At 42.7% G+C, this 23,073-nt stretch overlaps 1 protein-coding gene across 5 annotated transcripts in view; it reads left to right on the top strand.

Annotated features, from left to right (window-relative positions):
- Positions 1-2,898: 2,898 nt before the first annotated feature.
- Positions 2,899-23,073, top strand: part of CHST10 (carbohydrate sulfotransferase 10) — a 45,230-nt gene continuing 25,055 nt past the window's right edge. For 4 of the 5 annotated variants that reach the window (XM_079791877.1, XM_079791873.1, XM_079791875.1 and 1 more), the window contains exons 1-2: positions 2,899-3,175; positions 11,279-11,342. The gene's annotated coding sequence lies outside the window, so the exon portion shown is untranslated. Of the gene's footprint in view, positions 3,176-3,219; positions 3,420-11,278; positions 11,343-23,073 lie in introns of those variants that run through there. The other variant, XM_079791874.1, reaches the window with a different exon arrangement.

Here is a 23,073-nt window from a genome sequence, read left to right as displayed (position 1 = left end):
AGGCCTCCAGGTGTCCGGGCAATCAATGTAGGGAATTTCCTCTAGCAGCCAGACCCAGTGACCCAGGGCTGGAGGGAGACCTGCACTCTCCCCTGCAGCCAGGAGAACCCTGGAAGACACGGTCTATCCATCACCGGATGAGTGCACCTGATTGGTTAAGCATGGGGAAGCTCACAGCCGATGGCCACTGCCACTTGCCCAGGGCTGGCTGCTGCAAGGGCTGGGGCTCAGGCAATGAGGGCTGGGTGAGGCTCAGGCAAGCTGTAGTGGCTGCAATGGCTGTGGCTCAGGCAGCTTTGCAGCCGGCAGTGGCAGCAGAAGCGTGATTGAGGTGTCACCTTCCCCTGATTGCAGGGTCACCTCCCGCAGAGGGAGGCCAGAGGCAGCAGCAGTGAGGGAGTGATGGGGACAGTGCCTTTCCCTGATTGGCTGGTCACCTCCCGCAGAGGTAGGCCAGACTGCGGCTTAGGGGAGCGGGACTAAGCCATCAGTAGGACATCCCTTGAGGGCTCCTGGACTGTGAAAAGGGGCAGGCCTGCCGAAATCGGTTTGGCTCAGTGGCTAGAGCGTCAGCCTGTGGACTGAAAGGTCCCAGGTTCGATTCTGGTCAAGGGCATGTACCTTGGTTGCGGGCCCATCCCCAGTAGGGGGTGTGCAGGAGGCAGCTGGTCGATGTTTCTCTCTCATCGATGTTTCTAGCTCTCTATCCCTCTCCCTTCCTCTCTGTAAGAAATCAATAAAATATATTTAAAAAAAAAAAGAGAAGGGGCAGGCCAGGTTGAGGGACTCCCTCCAGTGCATGTGTTTCGTGCACCGGGCCTGTAGTACTAACATAGTATAATATCAGAAAGGTTGTAGAAAATATTAAAATCTGCAAATAACAGGATTACTTCTATTATATTCTAAAATATATTTATTTTCTCTGGCTCTATTTTGGTTCATCAGTTTATGTTGTTCATTATATTCCACAAATGACTGAGATCATGTGATATTTATCTGTCTCCAACTGGCTTATTTCACGTAGCATAATGCTCTCCAGGTCCATCTATGCTGTTGCAAATCGTAAGAGTTCCTTCTTTTTTACAGCAGCGTAGTATTCCATTGTGTAGATGTACCACTGTTTTTTAATCCACTCATCTGCTGATGGGCACTTAGGCTGTTTCCAACTCTTAGCTATTATAAATTGTGCTGCTATGAACATAGGGGTGTACATATCCTTTCTGATTGGTGTTTCTGATTTCTTGGGATATATTCCTAGAAGTGGGATTACTGGGTCAAATGGCAGTTCCATTTTTAATTTTTTGAGGAAACTCCATACTGTTTTCCACAGTGGCTGCACCAGTCTGCATTCCCACCAGCAGTGCACAAGGGTTCCTTTTTCTCTGCATCCTCGCCAGCACTTTTATGTTGATTTGTCGATAACAGCTATTCTGACAGGTGTGAGATGGTACCTCATTATTGTTTTGATTTGCATCTCTCAGATGATTAGTGACTTTGAGCATGTTTCCATCTGTCTCTTGGCCTGATGTAGGTCCTGTGAAAGTAGTTTTGACATCGCAACCTCCAGGGGTCCACAGATCATACTTTGAGAACCACTATTTTAGAAGCTATCCTCCCATTATAAAGATTAACTGCTAATACTTTCCTGAAGTTCATTTATAGAAACAAAAAATGGAACTGAAATAATTTGGGAAAACCCCAAGAAAAATACTCAGTTATCTTAGTCATCAAAGTGCAAGCCCCTGGAAAGAACTATTATCTTTTAATATTTGAACAGCATCCTGGGAATGCAATAAATAATAATAATGAAAGTAGCTTATGTTTGTTGTAAGGTTCACTACTGGGGAAGAACTGTGCTATGTACTTCAAATGCAGTATCTCCATTACTCTTCTGCAAATTCTGAGGTAAATGCTATATAATCCCATTTTCTAGATGAGGAAACTGGACAGAGAAAGGTAAAAGAAGACAGGATCACAAGACAGATGTGGGTTTGAACTCAAGAAGTCTAATTCCCAGAGCCTGGGCCCTTAAATCCTGCATAATATTCCAGGTCACATCTAAGCTCCAATTTTACTTACTGTGCTTCTTCCATCTATGTGGGCCCATTCAAATCCTCAAGAGAAAGGAAATGTCTCGTGTTGACTATAGTGCCCAAAGGGCTGAATATCTTGATATTTAGGCCAAGTAAAACGTCTTGCCATTTTAAGCTATGCTGGCTTAAATTTCACATTAAAAGTGAAATCTTGAACAACTGTGCCCCATTGATATATTTATCTAATTGAGGAGGGAACCAAGAGGGTAGACAAAAACAAAACAAAAAAGCTGTTTTCTTGAATGCTTGACAAAAATTTGTGTGTTTGTGTGCACATATCTATATTACCCCGTTTGCTAAGTAGATATAGAATAGTTAGGTAGTTAACAAACATGTAGGTTATATCCAAACAGAACTACTTTACCTTTTCCAGGGCAATGAAACCTCTAACACTTTTGGGAGTGACTTCCATACAGGTTCTAAAATCCTGCTGTCTCATGCACTTCTGCAGGTTAAGTTACAACTAGCAACTTGTACTTTTTAATCCCTTCACCTTGTACACCTGAAACGAATATATTATTTTATATCCACTGTAATTGAAAAAAACATTTAAAGTTTGTAGTTACAACTCCACAGGCCTGTGCACTGTTCTGGCCTTTCTCAGTTGTTTATTAATCAACTCTACCTTGACAACAAAGTTAAATCCCCGACTGGCTGCTGCTGGGCAAAGTCCCGCTGCCGCGCCACCTCCGGCCTCTGTCCGCGCCTGCCCGGCCCGGAGGCGCGCGCCCGGTGGGACGGCGGCGGGTTCGCGCACGGAGGAGCAGGCGGCGCGCGCACGTCGGGTTGGCGGTGTGAACGCGCACAGCCCGCGGGTGGCGCGTACAGACACGTACCGACGCGCGGGGGCCGCGGGAGCCGCGGGGGGCGGTGGTAGCCTCGCCCCCCGAGCGGGCCTGGCGCGTGGGGCTTCCTCTTTCCGGCGCCGCGGCCGGCTCTTCCCGGGCCAGGCGGCGACGCGGGACCTGCGGGCCGGCGGGCTTCCCGCTCCGGACGCCGGGACCCGCGCCCTTCGCCCCCAGACCCGGAGGCCGCGCTGAGCTACGTGGAAGGGCCGCGGAAACGCTCCGACTCAACGGAGGGTGAGCTCGGGGCCCGGCCGGGGGCTGGTTCCACAGATGTCCACACCCGACCCCCACACCACCCAGGTGGACTGATCGGGGTGAACCGCCTTTTCTCTGCGAGCTGCATCCCAGTGTTTGGCGACGTGAGGACCTTCCTCGTTGGCGGGTTTCCTGGGAAGAACCTTCCTCGCGTTCATTATAGCGACGAGGCGGCATCCTCCCCAATCCTTCACGCTGGGCTCACCGGAATTGTGGACACTCGGTGATCTGTCATTTACTCCTTTCATCCTTGGCTGAGATTTTGCATTAGTAACTGCGGGCGGAAAGAGGAAGAAAATGTTCCGCTTGGGTGCAGGGACCTTGCAGGGTTGAGGGGCTATGTGCAGCCTTTCCTAAGTGCACAATTTTGGTGGGTGAGCTGAAAGGGAAGGTTGCAAATGCAGTTTCCTTCCAGCCAGACTCCAGGGTGCTCTCCCTCTGCTTTGGACAATCCAGAGGCCTGTCAGAAGTTGAGGTTGCGGCATACATTTCTGCACTTCTGGCTGGGAAGATGAACCAGGTTTTCCAAAGCTGTCGTTTTTGTTTTCCAAGTCTGCCAAAGGCTGAAGGGGCCCACCTTGAATAGAAAACAGCGCGGCCAGGTTCTGGTTAGCTAAGCGGGAGCACTGTCATAAAGGAGTTTTTGTCTGAAAAATCCGAAGTCTGGGGCTTTGAGCCATGAAAGGTTGGGAACTGGTCAGTTTTAACTGCCAGGGTGAGAAATGTCTCAGACATTTCTTAAATTAGGCAGCTGAGTTTAGCTCCTGCTTGCTGATCTCCAGCACCTACATTTACCCTTTTCAGTGACTGGGTGAAAGAGGAAAGACACAAAGAGAGAAGTGGTCTTCTCCCCTTTCCCCTTAAAATGAGGGCATAGTCCATCTTGGGTTAAGAGGAAAAAGAAAAATCATTCCATCTTTGCTCTTGACCCTGAAGAAAAGAATCTCAAAGAAATACCTGACAGAAAAATTCTCTCCTTACCTGGAGTGAAAACTGAAGTGCTTACAAAACTGAACAAAGAAAGGAAAGAATTAGTACACATCGCAGGCCATCTCCATTTATAGGCAGGTCATTTTTCAGATGCTTGATGTTATACAATAAAAAGGTAGGAGAGAGCCAGAAATGGAAATGAGGGAGAGAGGTGAATGCAGGGCCTTAGAGATTGCAGCAGCCAAGAGAGTCTGTTTTCTCCTGATACTGGTCTGGAAGAATCTGGATTGAGTACAGAAAGCTTAATCTTTTTATCTACATAACATGAAACTGCTTGTAATGTCCACATTGAGTTTTTAAGAGTTGAGGGAAGCACAGCCGGACTGCGCCACAGGCCTCCCAGGCAGCTTGGGCTGTATTGTGTGTCACATGCATTGTTTATTTTGCCATGTAATTCTTTTTTTTTTTTTCTTTCCAATTTTTTTTTATTAAGGTATTATATGTGTACATATCTTATCATTGCCCCACCCCACCCCACTCCCATATATGCCCTCACCCCCCAGAGTTTTGCGTCCATTGGTTATGCTTATATGCATGCATACAAGTCCTTTGATTGATCTCTTATCTCCCCCATCTCTCCCTAACCTTCCCCCTGTAATTTGACAGTCTGTTTGATGCTTTACTGTCTCTATCTTTTTGTTCAATTTTATAATGTTCTTTATTATCCATAAATGAGTGAGATCATGTGGTATTTTTCTTTCATTGACTGACTTATTTCACTTAACATAATGTTCTCCAATTCCTCCCAGGTTGCTGCAAATGATGAGAATTCCTTCTTTTTTATGGCAGCATAGTATTCCATTGTGTAGATGTACCACAGTTTTCTGATCCAGTCATCTGCTGACGGGCACCTAGGCTGTTTCCAAATCTTAGCTATGGTGAATTGCGCTGCTATGAACATAGGGGTGCATATATCCTTTCTAATTGGTGTTTCTAGTTTCTTCGGATATATTCCCAGGAGTGGGATTACTGGGTCAAATGGGAGTTCCATTTTCAGTTTTTTGAGGAAACTCCATACTGTTCTCCACAGTGGCTGCACCAGTCTGCAATCCCACCAGCAGTGCACGAGGGTTCCTTTTTCTCCGCATCCTCGCCAACACTTGTCGTTTGTTGATTTGTTGATGATAGCCATTCTGACAGGTGTGAGATGGTACCGCATTGTTGTTTTGATTTGCATCTCTCGGATAATTAGTGACGTTGAGCATGTTTTCATGTGTCTCTTGGCCTTCCTTCTGTCTTCTTTTGAAAAGATTCTATTTAGGTCTGTTGCCCATTTTTTTATTGGATCATTTATCTTCCTTTTATTAAGTTGTATAAGCTGCCTGTAGATGTTGGAGATTAAACCTTTATCAGTGATGCCATTTGCAAATATGTTCTCCCATGCAGTGGGCCTTCTTGTTGTTTTGTTGATGGTTTCTTTTGCTGTGAAAAAGCTTTTTATTTTGATGTAGTCCCATTTGTTAATTTTCTCTTTAGCTTCCATTGCCCTAGGGGCAGTGTCAGTGAAGAATTTCTTTTGGCATATGTCTGACATTTTGCTGCCTGTGGATTGCTCTAGTATTTTTATGGTTTCCCGTCTTATGTTTAAGTCCTGTATCCATTTTGAGTTTATTTTTGTGTATGGCGTAAGTTGGTGATCAAGCTTCATTTTTTTGCATGTATCTGTCCAATTTTCCCAACACCATTTATTGAAGAGACTGTCTTTATTCCATTGTATGTTCATGCCTCCTTTGTCAAATATTAATTGAGCATAGTGGTTTGGGTCAATATCTGGATTCTCTATTCTGTTCCATTGATCTATATGTCTGTTCTTGTGCCAGTACCAGGCTGTTTTGAGAACAGTGGCTTTGTAATACAGCTTGAAATCTGGTATTGAGATCCCTCCTACTTTATTCTTCTTTCTCAGGATTGCTGTGGCTATTCGGGGTCTTTTTTTATTCCAGATGAATTTTTGGAGAGTTCTTTCAAGGTCTGTGAAATATGCCGTTGGTATTTTAATGGGGAGTGCATTGAATCTATAGATTGCTTTGGGTAGTATGGACATTTTAATGATGTTGATTCTACCAATCCATGAACATGGTATGTTCTTCCATCTGTTTACGTCTTCCTCTATCTCTTTTTTCAGTGTCCTGTAGTTTTCCGTCTTTTACCTCCTTAGTTAAGTTTATTCCTAGGTATCTTAATTTTTTTGGCGCGATGGTAAATGGGGTTGCCTTTTTAGTCTCTCTGTCTGTAAGTTCACTATTGGTGTATAGAAAGGCCATAGATTTCTTGGCGTTAATTTTGTATCCTGCTACATTGCCGAATTCATTTATTAAGTCTATTAGTTTTTTGACGGAGTCTTTTGGATTTTTTATGTACAATATCATGTCGTCTGCAAATAAAGACAGCTTTACTTGTTCTTTTCCAATTTGGATGCCTTTTATTTCTTCTTCTTGTCTAATTGCAATGGCTAATACTTCCAGTACTATGTCAAACAGGAGTGGTGAGAGTGGGCATCCCTGTCTTGTTCCTGTTCTTAGGGGAAATGTTTTTAGTTTTTGTCCATTGAGTATGATGTTTGCTGTGGGTTTATCATATATAGCTTGTATTATGTTGAGGTATGAGCCTTTTATTCCCATCTTGTTGAGAGTTTTTATCAAGAAAGGGTGTTGGATTTTGTCAAATGCTTTTTCTGCATCAATTGATATGACTATGTGATTTTTATCTTTCAATTTGTTTATGTGATGTATCACGTTTATTGATTTGCGGATATTGTACCATCCTTGCATTCCTGGGATAAATCCTACTTGGTCATGGTGTATGATCTTTCTGATGTACTGCTGGAGCCGATTTGCTAGAATTTTGTTGAGGATTTTGGCATCTATGTTCATGAGGGATATTGGTCTGTAATTCTCTTTCATTGTGTTGTCTTTATCTGGTTTTGGTATTAGGGTGATGCTGGCTTCATAGAAGGAGCTTGGAAGTGTTCCTTCCACTTGAATTTTTTGGAATAGTCTGAGGAGGATAGGTTTTAGTTCTTCCTTGAATTTTTGGTAAAACTCTCCTGTGAAGCCATCAGGCCCCGGGCTTTTGTTTGCCGGAAGCTTTTTGATGACTGCCTCAATTTCGTCCATAGTTATTGGCCTATTGAGCTGTTTAGATTCTTCTTGATTGATTTTTGGAAGGTTATATTTTTCTAGGAATATGTCCATTTCCTCCAGGTTGTCCAGTTTGTTGGAATAGAGTTGTTCGTAGTATTTTGTAACAATCCTTTGTATCTCAGCGGGGTCTGTTGTTATTTCACCTCTTTCATTTCTGATTTTGTTTATTTGGGTCCTCTCTCTTTGCTTCTTGGTGAGCCTGGCTAGAGGTCCATCAATCTTGTTTATCCTTTCAAAGAACCAGCTCTTGGTTTTGTTGATCTTATGTATTGTTTCTTTGGTCTCTATGTCATTTATCTCCGCTCTGATCTTTGTTATTTCCTTCCTTCTGGTTACACTGGGCTTTTCTTGCTGCGCTTTTTCTAGCTCTTTGAGTTGTAGGGTTAAGTAATTTATTACCATTGTTTCTTGTTTTTTGCAATAGGCTTGTAGAGCTATGAACTTCCCTCTCAAGACTGCTTTCGCTGTGTCCCATAGATTTTGGATTGTTGTGTTTTCATTGTCATTTGTTGCCATGATGTTTTTTATTTCTTCCTTGATCTCTCTGGTGACCCAGTCCTTGTTTAATAGCATGCTGTTCAGCCTCCATGTGTTTGATTTCTTTGGATTGTATTTATTTTAGTTGATTTCCAGTTTTATGCCACTGTGATCTGAGAAGATGCTTGATATAATTTCTATCTTCTTGAATTTGAAGAGACTTTGCCTGTGACCCAGCATATGGTCTATCTTTGAAAATGACCCATGTGCACTTGAGAAGAATGTATATTCTGTGGCTTTGGGGTGAAATGTTCTGAAGATGTCAATTAATTCCATCTGGTCTAGTGAGTCATTTAAGATTGCTGTTTCTTTGCTGATTTTTTGTTTAGAGGATTTGTCCAGTGGTGCTAGTGGGGTATTAAAGTCTCCTACTATGATTGTATTGCTATTAATCTCTCCCTTGATATCCTCCAGGAGTTTTTTTATGTATTTGGGTGCTCCTATATTGGGAGTGTATATGTTTACCAGAATTATTTCTTCTTGTTGGATTTCTCCCTTTAGTATTATGAAGTGGCCTTCCTTATCTCTTGTTATGGCATTTACTTTGAGGTCTATTTTGTCAGATATAAGTATTGCTACCCCTGCTTTTTTTTCATTTCCATTTGCCTGAAAGATATTTTTCCATCCCTTCACTTTCAATCTGTGTGAGTCTCTTGTTCTGAGGTGGGTCTCTTGTAGACAGCATATACATGGGTCGTGTTTTTTTATCCATTCAGCTACTCGATGTCTTTTGATTGGAGCATTTAGTCCGTTTACATTTAAAGTTATTACTGAAAGGTATTTGTTTGCAGTCATATCTATTTTTGTGTCTGTATTCCTTCTTACCTGTTTATTTCTTCTTTTTACAGTATTCCCTTTAGCAATTCTTGCATTGCTGGTTTGGTGGTGATAAACTCCCTGAGGCTTTTTTTGTCTGCAAAGCTCCTGATTTCCCCTTCAATTTTGATTGATAGTCTTGCTGGATATAGTATTCTTGGATTCAGTCCTTTGCTTTGCAACACTTTGTATACCTCCTTCCATTCACTTCTAGCTTGTTGTGTTTCTGATGAGTAATCATTTGACAATCTGATGGGTGTTCCTTTGTAGGTAACTCTCTGTCTCTCTCTTGCCGCCTTTAGGATTCTCTCTTTATCATTTATATTTGCCATTGAAATTATGACATGTCTTGGTGTGGGTCTTTTGGGGTTGATCCTGCTTGGGACTCTCTTTACTTGCGTAACTTTTATCTTTCCCATATCCGGGAAGTTTTCTGTCATTATTTCTTCAAATAGATTTTCTAAACCCTGCTGCTCTTCTTGTCCTTCTGGCAGCCCTATTATACGCATGTTACTTCGTTTCATGTTGTCCCGAAGCTCCCTTAGGCTTTCCTCCTGCTTTTTAATTTTTTTCTCCAATTGCTGTTCAGCTTGAGCTTGTTTCTGTACCTGATCTTCTAACTCACTAATTCGGTCCTCTGCTTCTTGTAGTCTACTGTTGAAACTTTCCATGGTGTTTTTGATTGTAGCTATATCACTCTTCATTTCTTCCTGATTCTTGCATAAGTTGTTGATTTTCTCATCCATCCGTTGTATAAATTCCACGACCATTACTCTGAACTCCTTTTCGGTCATGTTGCAAGCTTCAGTTTCACTAATTTCCTTTCTTGGCGACTCCACATTTTCTTTCCTCTGTGAGATATTTCGTTTCCCCATTCTGGCTATTACCAGAAAGCTCAAGTTTCCGTTTGCGTGGACCTGGGCCGTGTGCTGTGGGGACTTCGCTCCACCCGAGTTTCACTGGAGTGCTCTGACACTAGGACGTGTGGCTGCCTTTGGTTGGTGGGAACCAGACTTGCCCAGGGTCCGTGTCCCCAGTGTTCTGTGTGGTCTCGTGTGCACACTTGGAATCAGGGGCCCTGTCTGCACCACACTGTTGGTATGCGCCGAAAATGAGATCCTTAGGATGTGCCAGGAGTCAGAGTTTCCCTGTGTCTGCACCAAGACTCGAGTGTCAAAGTCTCTGTTGCCTTGTGAGTTTTCTCGTTGAGAATCAGGGTCCCTGTGTGTGCATGCACCAACAATTGGGGTCGCTGGCTCTTAGTGTGAATGCGCTGTGAGTCAGGGATCCCAGGCAGCTGTGTCCGGCGTGCCAAATTCCCTGAAGTGGAGCTGCGTCCTGTGTGTGCTCTCTCTACTGAGCCAAACCGGCTAGAGTGCACATTCTTAAAATCCTGAAGGTGAGCTGACTCTGTGGTGCACTCTCCCAAAGTCCCGGACAGGGGGCGGAGTCCGTCCTGCGCGCCAACTTCCCCGAAGGGAAGCCCTTCTGTGCACGCTCTAAGATTCCCAGAAGGGGGAGCTGTGACCCGCAAGCCAAATTCCCCGAAGGGGAGCCCTCTGTGCGCACTGACAGATTTCCCCGACGGGGAGCTGCTTCTGTCCCGTGCTGCGCCAAATTCCCTAGTGGGGAGCGCGTCCCTGCGCAAAGCTCGGCAGCTTGGGCAAGGGGCGGGTCTATCAGTTACTATGGCGCTCGCGTGCCTGCTGGGAGTGGGGTAGGCTCTTTGACTCACGGAATTCTGCTGAGAAGTCTGGATTCTTGTTTGTTGGTCTGAAGCTGTGATAGCAGTTCTCTGTGCCCAGTGGCTGCAGGGTCCTGGTTTGTGTCAGAAGCCAGGATCCGCGTCTCAGGCAGCTCTGTTTCCCAAGATGGCGTGGTCTCCGCGTCCGCACCAGCCGCTGAGAAGTGTCCGCTTTGTGCGCGGGGCTGCGCCGTCTAGGACTGCCCAGTTAGGGAGCCCCTTGGAAGACGTGCAGAATCTAACTGACCCTAGCTCACACATACACACACACCACACACGTCTACACTCTCCTCTATGGGTTCCTCACTCGCACTCTCTCCCTACCTTCCAGCCGGTCGCCATCTTTTTTTCTGCCATGTAATTCTGTTAAATATTGTCAAATCTGTAATCTCCCTAATTCCACGATGTTACTTATTTCTAGTTATTCATTCATGATATGACATTTGACTAGAATTTGCTAGGGTGTTAAAGCATGGAGAAATGCAAAACCTAGGGAACACCTTGCATTGGAAGTTTTGATCATCTATCACAGGAATTCTTTATCCAATATCAAATGTATAAAACAGGTATAACAGGATTTGATTATTTTTGCTACAAAACATATTTCTTTTTTCATACTACATTGCAGGTCAGTCTTTTAAATAGTTGGCATTGTTGGTACATTTAGAATGCTTGTTCACTTACCAAGAAATCCAAGTGTTACCCACCTCCATAAGAAACACGTTGTGCAAAATGTACTTGAATAATCAAAGTGGTTAACCACTTTGTATAAACCAAGTTGTGTTAAGTAAGTTGATCTTGTCACTTTTAATGGTGCTTATTGGTTTTAAAATTTATCCTATACATTGACAGGAGGAAGCAAGAACCTCGGGCAAAGTAAATACTGCTGGGAAATGTGGACCCCAGGCCTCAGAAGGTACGTGAAGGAGAACATGAGCTCACTAGTTAGTTGAGATTTGCGTCATTTTGTACTCTTACTTCCTCCTTTCTTGCTCATGTGGAGATTTTAAAAACATTAAAACTCTTCAATAGGAGTCTGTACACATATATTTTGAAGAAATGTTTTCTTAAATATAATAGGAGCAAGCCTGACCTGGAGATTAGTTGAGTTTAGTACTTGCTAAGAGGAGTGCCTGACATGCAGTGAGCCCCACACAGGTATTTGCTAATGATTTGTTCTTTATTATTGTTCATGAGAATCTGTCTTAACCTCACATCTGTCCTGAGTTAGGACAGATGTGACTAGATGAGCAGTCATTCTGAGATGGTAAATTGTAACGATGGCCAAGTAGACACAGGAAATTTCTGAACTTAGACTGAGAGAAACCCTAACTATGAATCTAAAAATCAGTTACCATAATAGAACTTTATATATGTTATGGTCACATGCAATGTTTTATTTTATTAAGTTGTAATTTAGTAATTTTATTGATTAGGTAATACATTTTAGTTCAAACTCCAAGTCTGAAAAGGTTGACTTGTTTGTAGAATGTCCCCCATGGCTCTAGCCCTCAGCTGTCTAGTTTCCCTTCTTCCTGTGAGTCCTCCCAGGCTATCAGTTTCTTGTGCGTAACTGGATTATTTTTGTACAGTTTACTTTAGTGTCTAGATATGTTTTGGGAGAGTGTTTTAAAAACTGAACCCTAGACACATGGTCCTTCCCCTGGGGTTCGTGTGTGATGGGGATGGGGACCAGGAGCTTCCATCTTAGTAAAGGGCTAATGACAGGATTCTTCATTGGTGTTCAGTCCACGAGGGACATGGGTCTCCTTGCTGCTCTTGGGATTCTGGGATCCAGCCAAGTTCTTCATCCAGGTGGCTGTATTATTTGTTTCCTCACTCCGCTCTGCCTCTTCTCAGCATCATCCCCTACTAGAGGCCTTCCCTTTGTCCTTTATTCTTCTTTGTTACTATCGGTGGCATCGTGTGCCCTATACATAGGTGTGAGCCTATACATAAATGGCTGCTTGTTTACTTCCTCTGTTAGCACCAAGCACCATGCGAGCAGGGAGTGTGTATTGCCTTACATATTCCCAGGACCTAGAAAAACTCCTGGTCTAGAGTAGGCACTTTGTAAATATCGCTGAATGAATGACATTTGGGAAAAAGCTGTTTTAAACAGTTAGATGGGCTTATTTACCACAGGACTTTTCAGAACCTTTAATAAGCAAATGTGCATGGCAGAAGTAGAGCATGGCAGGTGGGAGTCAAGCTCTTTAGCACAAATTCAGAAAGGCTTTGTGCTTTTGGGTGACAACTCAAACACTGAGGGGAAAAAGCCATTGGCAGGAATGTGATTGGCAGCTGAGCAAAATGGGTTTACAAGCATCATTTTGAAAATGTAGGGAAGGGAGAATTTACACCCAAAGATGGTAATACAGGCATACCTTATTTTATTGTGCTTTGCTTTTCGCACTTCACAGATGTTGTGTTTTTTATAATTTGAAGGCAAGACCCTCCACCAACAAAGAGATTACGACTTGCTTTATTGCAGTACTCACTTTATTGAGGTAGTCTGGAACTGAACCCACAATGTCTCCAAGGTGTGCCTGTACTAGTACCAAACCCATTGTTAGTAATTACCAACATGTAAAATGTGTGCTTTCTATTAGTTTAGAGAGAGACACACACACAGAGAATAGGATTTCTTGTATGTTCAGTCACGTTCTTGGTTTCCTGCCCCTGCTTTCCCAATAAGGTCTTAGGTTCTGTCTTTTAGGTTTTAAAGAGCCCAACTCTGTGACTTGGTTTTAGACCCTGCCACCTTGTCACGTGAAAATCTCCTTTAATGACTGGAAATAGGAAAGCTCTGGCGTCCTCAGGGTCTGGAGGGCTCTGTTCAGAGCAGCACACCATGACCAAAGGGGACTCAGGTTTGCCACTGTTAGCTGCAAGAGGCACTCTCAGAGTTGTCTTGTCTCCTTGAACAAAGGAGAGTTAATTACACAAAATGTGAGGATTTTTAAAGGCTATTTGTCAGCAGGCTGCAAGGAGAGCCGCGGCCCTTGGCAGAGCCAGGAGAAGGACTGCTGATGTCAGGCCCAGTCTCTCTGCAGACAGAAATAGTGAGCCTTGTGGGTGTCATCCTGGACAGGAGGTAAACTCCATGGAGAACGTGTATTCAAGGAAACAATGCAGACTCTGGCACAGGCTTAGAGGAGCTGGGTGAGGGAATTTGGAATGCCTTTCTTTTTGTCTAAAAAGTTGGGTCAAATTATGATTGTTCCAGCCGAAACCGGTTTGGCTCAGTGGATAGAGCGTCGGTCTGCGGACTGAAGGGTCCCAGGTTCGATTCCGGTCAAGGGCATGTACAATGGTTGCGGGCACATCCCCGGTGGGGGGTGTGCAGGAGGCAGCTGGTCGATGTTTCTCTCTCATCGATGTTTCTAGCTTTCTATCCCTCTCCCTTCCTCTCTGTGGAAAATCAATAAAATATATTTAAAAAAAAATTATGATTGTTCCAAGGTCAGACCAAACCCTAATTCTACACAGTCCGTTACCTATAGATGGGAAGGCTGAAAAACAGTGGTGGAGGTCTTTGATTCTAATTAATTTTAAGCTGTTTTTACAGAGCTCTGACATAATTCAGATCATCAGTAGACTCTAGTTGGCAGATACTCTTTTGCTACCAATTTTCCTTATAATGGAAAGAGGTGTTAGGAAAATATCTGTTATGTTAGAATGACTAGAATTCCGCAGGTTAACAAGATTCCCCACTGGATTCCTTTGGTCATCAAAAGTTGAGAGAGGCTGAGGGCCTGAACCAGCATGTCTCAGTCCTGGCTGCTCATTGGAATCCTGGGCAGAGCTTTTAAAACCTGCCCAGGATCCATCTCCAGAGATTTGTCTTGTCTTGGCTCAGGTGATCTTGGGGCCCAAGGGCATTGCTATATATTTTTAAAGCCCAGGCGATTCTAATATACAGCCAGGGCTGGGAACCACTGCCCTAAACGTAAAGTCAGACACTATTAGGTAACTATCTAGATTCAGAGTGCGTGCAATCACAATACAAAAACATGCCATGGCTAGCTGGACATACCATTCCTTAGAAGTTATAAAGACCTGACCTGTTGTATATTGTGGATCTTACTGGTTCATTCTCTGGTTTTAGGCATCTAGAGAATGACATGTGATGTGGAACACTTAGCTGGGCTTGCTTGGGCCTGGTAGAATATTCCTGCTCCATTGTTGGAAATGCCTTGAGACTGGAGGGAGGCCAAGTAGACAGTTGCACTTTACATCTTTGTGCTGCCAGAGAAAAGGTTTCAAAATTTAAGGCGTATCACAGAACTACCCTCCTTCTTCTCATGTATTACTCCTTCCAGTGGCTTTCCATTGCTCACAAGGTAGAAACCAAATTCTGTAATAGCTCTCTAAGGTGCAGCATGATCTGACCATTATCTTCCTAGGCTCATTGATAACCAAGCTCTGGAAACTCCAGCCGCATGGCCTTCCTTCAGTTACTCAGGGCCCCCCAGCTTGCACCCTTCTACTTCTGGACCTAGTTTCATGCTGTTCCCCTGTTCTGGAACTCTACCTCTTCACCTCTGTAGGTAATTGTGTTGTCCCAATCTCTCTATCCATTGGTAGGACAATAGAAGGTCGTGTCCCCTTCTATTGTCCTATCACAGCACCAGGTCTCTCTGCCTCATGCCACTTCTTGGATAGATTCTTTTTTGCATGTGGGTCTTTCCAGTAGACTGCAGGTTCCATAAGGACATGAACCATGTATGTGTTTTGTTTTGAGACTCAGTGTAGTATCCCTGCACCTGTTCTGTTGGATGGGTGGGTACACCTTATATAATGATATTGGTAAATATAATTATTTTTAGGTTGCGTCCTTTAAGAGTTTATGCAGCCCAGCCAGTGTGCTCAGTGCTTATGAACCAGGAGGTCACGGTTCAATATCTAGTCAGGGCACATGCCTGGGTTGCAGGCTTGATCCCTAGTAGGGGGTGTTCAGGAGGTAGCCAATCAATGATTCTCTCTCATCACTGATATTTCTATCCTTCTCCCCCTCTCCCTTCCTCTCTCTAAAATCAATAAAAACATATTTTTTAAAAAGTCACATGGACTAATGAAATTTTTAAAAAAGTATATGCAGTTGCACATCTGGAGTGGCTCAGTTGTTTGAGCATTGTCCTGTGCACTGAAAGGTTGTTGATTCAATTCCAAGTCTGGACACATGCCTGGGTTTCAGGTTTGAACTCAAGTCAGGGCACTATGGAAGGCAAGTAGTCAATGTTTCTCACATCAGTTTTCTCACATCGATGTTTCTGTTTCTCTTTCTCTCTAACAAATCTCAGTTTATCTAAATTTTTAACCAGTTTACCTTGACAGCTTTGCACTTGCGTCTGTGTACAATTTATGAATTTTCTTGTAATACCAGGAGAAAGATAAAAAAGTAAGTGCTTGATAATTGTGCATCTCCCCGTGCCAGGCTTTTCCTCTGGCTTGTGTCCTTATCACAATGAAAGCATCCTTATGTAGAGCAGTATCTCCCTGCAGGTCCCAAGTAAACCCACCTTCCCCAGTCTGCCCTCCTTTATCTGGGCAGGAAAGACCACCTTCCTAGGCCCCTGCTGCTGTGTCTATCAAAGGAGCAATTTCTGATGTAAAAGTATAATCACCCAGGTTGAGGGGTGGCTCTGGAGAGGGAAGGGATTAGGACTAGGCAGGACCATAGAGAGGTGCCAACCTTATTTGTATACTTGATTTCCTCTTAAACTCAAATAAGTACAACAAAACTATTAGAGCTGAGTGTCTATAAACAGGTATTTGTTATGTTATCCTTTGTACTTTATGTTTTAAGTATTACATATTTTAAAAACTAAAACAATGATGACAGAAGTGTATTTACTAAATATTCAGATACATACTGACCTTGTCACTTCATATGAGTTTTTCCCAGAAAGGAAAGTATTTACCGTCCTTTCCCACACCTTACAAAGTGGTAGGTAAACTGCATTTGTTAGAAATGAGACAAAAAAATTAAAGACAGAAATAAAGACAACAGGGTACATGTATATAGTTGGCATTTTCTATATTTTATTGTTTTTATATAAAATGGATATGTGCTTATTGCAAAAATGTTTTTATTTTATTTTATTTTTAAAAAATATATTTTATTGATTTTTTACAGAGAGGAAGGGAGAGTGATAGAGAGTTAGAAACATCGATGAGAGAGAAACATCCATCAGCTGCCTCCTGCACACTCCCCACTGGGGATGTGCCCGCAACCAAGGTACATGCCCTTGACCAGAATTGAACCTGGGACCCTTCAGTCCGCAGGCCAACGCTCTATCCACTGAGCCAAACCGGTTAGGGCACAAAAATGTTTTTAAAATACAAAATCGTACAAAGCAAATAATGATTCCACTCACCCTCAATAATTTATTCTGTGCATTATATATACAGTATGTGTGTATTTGCATGTGTATATAATCACATTCGCACATAAACAGGTTTTAGCAAATAGGACCTACCATGCATTCAGTTCTGCAATATTTTCTTTCTTTTTTTTCTTTTTTTTTTTACTGATATATCTTGACACTTTGGGCCTGTCATTGGCGTACCTTTTGGCATAGAGTTTTATTTATAGTTCAAAAACATTTTTTGGACTTCTGCAGGATTTATTAATCTTCCATTCTATATGTTCTAAGTTCCATGTCTATTAAAGTGCATGTAAGTTCCATGACTTATAAACTATAATTTTATTTTCAAGTAATACTGAAGCCCTAGTAGCTTGTTTTCTAGTCTCAGTTAATGGATATTAGATATATAACTGTTCTCATGTGGAGACTGAAGCAATATTTTGAAGTTGAAAGGAGGCCTCATATTAAAATACTTTAGTTTGGAAAGTCTTAGGTAGAAAGTTGAGCAAGGTGTCTGCTAAAGTGTCTTTCAACTCTCCTAAGTTTTCCTAACAGCTCTCATTTTTTTCCAAAAATGTTTTACTGTCTTTTTAAATTGAATTTATTGGGGTGACATTGGTTAATAAAATTATATAGGTTTCAGGCATACGATTCTACATTACCTCATCTGTATATTGTATTCTGTGTGGGCCACTCCAAGTCAAGTCTCCTTCCAGCACCATTTATCCCAACTTTGCCCTCTTCTACTCCCCCTCATCCTCCTTTCATTCTGAGGCTATGAGGTTTTTTGTTTGTTTGGTTGTTTTGCTTAATTCCTTCACTTTTTTTTTTTTTGCTTAATCCCAGGCCACCCTCCCCCACGCCCAACTTCCATTCCCTCTGACAGCTGTCAGTCTGTTCTCTATATCTATGAGTCTGTCTCCACTTTGCTTGTTAGTTTATTTTGTTCATTAGATTTCACATAGCAATTAAATCATATGGTACTTGTCTTTCTCTGACTGGCTTATTTCACTTAGCATAATAATATCCAGGTCTTTCCATGCTGTTGCCAGAAATAAGATTTTAATGGCTGAATAGTATTCAGTTGTGTAAATGTACTTCAGCTTTTTAACCTACTCATCTACTGATGGTCACTTGGGCTGCTTCCAAATCTTGGCTATCCTATCTAATAATAGACAAATATGCAAATTGACCATACCTCCGACACGCCCACAAGCCACGCCCACCATCCAATCAGCGTGAGTATGCAAATTAACCCAAACCAAGATGGCTACAGCCACAGAGGACAAGGTTTCCTAGGTAACAGAGGAAGCCAAGTTTTCTGCCAGCCGTTGCAGGCCTAAGCCTCCACTCAAGCTACAAAGTTTCAATTATAAAAGGTAAACAAATTCAAACAGAATGGCGGCAGAATGGAGCTTGAAAGAGCAGGCCAGGGTTGCCGCCAGCAACAGGGGAAGCAAAGCTTTCTGCACACCCTGGCCGGGCCCACCTGCTTAAGGCAATAAAGTTTCAATTATAACCCCAACACAAATGGCTGCGGGCCTTGGGCCTCGGAGGGAGCCCCAGGCTTGGCTCCGCTCCAGGCTACAAAGTTTCAATTGTAGAAGGAAAATAAATTCCAGATACCAGGGCCTTCGCTTGCGTTGCCAGGGGGTGTGGCCAGCCTGCAAACCACCACAGGCCCCTCGCTTAGGCCGCCCCACGCCCCAAGGGAACCCCACCCTGATCAGGGACACCCTTCAGGGCAAACCAGCTGGCCCCCACCCCTGTACCAGGCCTTTATCCTATCTAATAAAAGAGTAATATGCAGATTGATCATCACTGCAACACACAATATAGCTGCCCCCATGTGGTCAAAGATCCTGCCCCCATGTGGACACAAGATGGCCACCACAAGATGGCCAGCAGGAGAGGGCAGTTGGGAGGCACCCGGCCTGCAAGGGAGGGCAGTTGAGAAGGACCAGGCCTGCAAGGGAGGGCAGTTGTAGGTGATCAACCCTGCAGGAGAGGGCAGTTAGGGGTAACTAGGCCGGCAGAGGAGGGAAGTTCGGGGCAAACAGGCTGGCAGCAGAGTGGTTAGGGGGTGATCAGGCTGGCAGGCAGAAGTGGTTAGGGGCAATTAGGAAGGCAGGCAGGCGAGCAGTTGGGAGCCAGCAGTCCTGGATTGTGAGAGGGATGTCCGACTGCCCGTTTAGGCCCGATCCCACCAGGATTGGGCCTAAACGGGCAGTCGGACATCCCTCAAGGGGTCCCAGATTGGAGAGGGTACAGGCTGGGCTGAGGGACAACCCCCCTCCGTGCACGAATTTTGTGCACCGGGCCTCTAGTCTATATAATAAAAGCCTTAACGACCATTATGGCAGAACGATCAGAACGACCAGTCGCTATGATGCTCACTGACCACCAGGGGGCAGACGCCCAATGCAGGAGCTGCCCCCTGGTGGTCAGGGCATTCCCACAGGGGGAGCATGCTCAGCCAGAAGCCAGTCTCATGGCTGGCAAGCGCAGCTGCGGTGGCAGGAGCCTCTCCCGCCTCCATAGCAGTGCTAAGGAGCAGCAAGCAGGCAGGCAGTAAGGAGAGAGGGGTCCCGGACTGCGAGAGGGCACAGGTCGAGCTGAAGAACCCCTCCCGCCCCCCCCCCCCACCCAGTGCATGAATTTCATGCACTGGGCCTCTAGTTGTTGTAAATAATGCTGCAATAAACATATGGGTGCATCTATTCTTTTGAATTAGTGTTTTGGGTTTCTTTGGATATATTCCCAGTAGAGGAATTGCTGGGTCATAAGATAGTTCTATTTTTAATTTTTTGAGATAACTCCATACTCCTTTTGACAGTGGTTGCACCAATCTGCGTTCCCACCAATAATGCATTAGAGTTCCCTTTTTCCCACATCCTTGCCAACACTTGTTTGTTGATTCATTGATGATAGCCATTCTGACATGTGTGAGGTGATATCTCATTGTGGTTTTAATTTGCATTTCTCTAATGATTAGTGACTTTAAGCATCCTTTCATGTGTATTGGCCATCTGTATGTCCTCTTTGGAGAAATGTCTATTCAGGTCCTTTACTCATTGCTTAATTGGATTATTTGTTATTTTGATGTTGAATTTTATAACTTCCTTATAAATTTTGGATATCAAACCCTTATTAATATGTAATTATGTCTGTGAATGTGTTCTCCCATTCAGTGGGTTGTCTTTTCATTTTGTTGATGGTTTCCTATGCTGTACAAAAACTTTTTAGTTTGATGTAGTCCCATTTGTTTATTTTTTCTTTTGTTTCCTTTGCCTGAGGCAATATATCAGAAAAATATTGCTATGAGAAATGTCTAAGATTTTACTGCTTATGTTTTCTTCTAGGATTATTATGGTTTTGGGTCCAACATTTAAATCTCTAATCCATTTTGAGTTTATTCTTGTGTATGTGTAAGGAGGTGGTCTAGTTTTTTTCTTTTCTTTTGCAAATATCTGTCCAATTTTTCCAACACTTTATTGAATAGTCCATCTTTACCCCATTGTATGTTTTTGCCTCCTTTGTAAATATTGACTATAAAGGTGTTAGTTTATTTCTGGGTTCTCTGTTCTGTTCAGTAGATTTATATGTCTGTTTTTATGCCAATGTTCTGTTTTGATTACTATGGCCTTATACTATAGTTTGATATCAGATAGCGTGATTCCTCCAACTTTGTTCTTCTTTCTCAAGATTGCTGTGGCTATTCAGGGTCATTTGTGGTTCATATAAAATGTTGGAGTATTTGTTCTAGTTCTGTGAAATATGTTATTGGTATCTTGATAATAATTGCATTGAATCTATAGACTACTTTGGGTAGTGTGGACATTTTAATGGTGTTAATTCTTCCTATCCATGAACATGGTATATGCTTCTACTTATTTGTATCTTCTTCAGTTTCTTTCTTCAGTGTCTTATAATGTTCTGAGAACAGGTCTTTTAAATTGGTTAAATGTATTCCTAGGAATTTTTCTTTTTGAGGCAATTGCAAATAGGTTTATTTTCTTAGTTTCCATTTCTGATAGTTCATTGTTGGTGTATACAAATGCAACTGATTTCTGGGTATTTATTTTGTATCCTGCTACTTTACCGAATTCATATGTCAGTTCTAGTAGATTTTTGGTTGAATCTTTAGGGTTCTCTACATACAGTATCATGTTATCAGCAAATAATAACAGTTTTACTTTTTCCTTTCCAATTTGAATGTCTTTTATTTCTTGTCTGATTGCTGTTGCTGGGACTTCCAGTACTATCCTACCTAATAATAGACAAATATGCAAATTGACCACACCTTTGCTGTGCCCAAGCCACGCCCACCAGCCAATCAGGGCAAGTATGCAAATTACCCCAACCAAGATGGCAGTTAATTTGCATATCAAGACAGCGTAGAAAGAAGCCAAGAGCTGCAGAAGGGAGCAAAGCTTCGGAGAAGCAAGCAAGCGGGGCGGAGGAGAAGGGAGGAGCGCAGGCGGGGTGGAGGAGAAGGGAGGAGCGCAAGTGGGCTGGCAGAGAAGGGAGGAAAGCAGGCGGGCTGGCGGAGAAGGCGGGGCGGGGGAGAAGGGAGAAAAGCAAGCTGGGCTGGGTAGAGTGCACCAGGAAGCCCTATTGCAGGAAACTTCCTGCAACGGGAATGCTAGTGTTGAATAAGAGTAATGGAAGCCAACATCCCTGTCTTGTTCCAGATCCTAAGGAAACCACTTAGTTTTTGCCCATTGAGTATGCTGTTGCTGTGGGTTTGTCATATATGGCCTTTATTACGTTGAGGTATGTTTCCTCTATTCCCACTCTCCTGAGAGTTTTGATCATAAGTGGATGCTGGATTCTATCCAGTGCTTTCCTGCGTCTGTTGATATGATCATGTGATTTTTATCTTTCTTTTGTTTATATGATGTACCACAGGGGTCCTCAAACTTTTTAAACAGGGGACCAGTTCACTGTCCCTCAGACCGTTGGAGGGCCGGACTATAGTTTAAAAAAAAACTATGAACAAATTCCTATGCACACTGCACATATCTTATTTTGAAGTAAAAAAACAAAACGGCAAAAACATCCGCATGTGGCCCACGGGCCGTAGTTTGAGGACGCCTGATATTCCATATTTATTGATTTATAGATATTGTACCAACCTTTCATCCCCAGAATAAATCCCACTTGATCATCGTGTATGACCTTCTTTTTTTTTTTTTTTTCTTTTAAAAATATATTTTATTGATTTTTTTACAGAGAGGAAGAGAGAGGGATAGAGAGTTAGAAACATCGATCAGCTGCCTCTTGCACACCCCCTACTGGGGATGTGCTCGCAACCGCAACCAAGGTACATGCCCTTGACCGGAATCGAACCTGGGACCTTTCAGTCCGCAGGCCGACGCTCTATCCACTGAGCCAAACCGGTTTCGGCGACCTTCTTAATATATTTCTGAATCTGGTTTGCTAATATTTTGTTGAGGATTTTAGCATCTATGTTTATTAGGGATATTCGCCTAAAATTTTCTTTCTTTATAGTATTGTTATCTAGTTTTGGAGTTAGGATAAACTGGCTTGTAAAATGAGCTTGGGAGTCTTTCCTGTTCTTGACTTTTTTAGAATAGTTTGAGAAAGATAGGTATTAGTGCTTTTTTGAATATTTGGTAAAATTTATCTGTAAAGCCATCCAATCTAGGACTTTTATTTATTGGGAGGTTTTTAAAATCTATTTATTTTTTATTACTGCTTCAGTTTCACTAGTTGTAATTAATTTATCCAGATTCTCTGATTCTTCCTAGGAATATATCCATTTCTTCCAGATTGTCCAATTTGTTGACATATAGATGGTCATAGCGTTTTCTTACAATCCTTTGTATTTCTTTGGAGTCAGTAGTTAATTCTCCTCTTTCATTTCTGATTTTATTTATTTGGGTCCTCTCTCTTTTTTTCTTGGTGAGTCTGGTTAAAGGTTTGTCAGTCTTGTTGATCTTTTCAGAGAACTAGCTCTTGGTTTTATTGATCTTTTGTATTATTTTTTAATACTATTTTGTTTATTTTTGCTCTGATCTTTATTATTTTCTTTCTTCTACTCACTTTGGGTTTTATATGTTTTTTTCCCCCAGTTTTTTTAAGTATAAGTTAGATTGTTTATTAGAGATTTTTCTTGTTTCTTGAAGTAGGCCTAAAATGCTATGGATTTCCCTCTTAGAATTGCTCTTGTTGTGTCATAGATTTGGGGTTGTTGTGTCCTCATTTTTATTTGTTTCAAGGTATATTTTTTGTTGTAATTTGCTAATC

This window comes from Cnephaeus nilssonii (assembly GCF_951640355.1).
Source record: "Cnephaeus nilssonii genome assembly, chromosome: 15".
In the NCBI taxonomy this organism is placed as follows: domain Eukaryota; kingdom Metazoa; phylum Chordata; class Mammalia; order Chiroptera; family Vespertilionidae; genus Cnephaeus; species Cnephaeus nilssonii.
The sequence above is the reverse complement of the archived record's forward strand: the minus strand, read 5'-3'. Positions and strand labels throughout refer to the sequence as shown.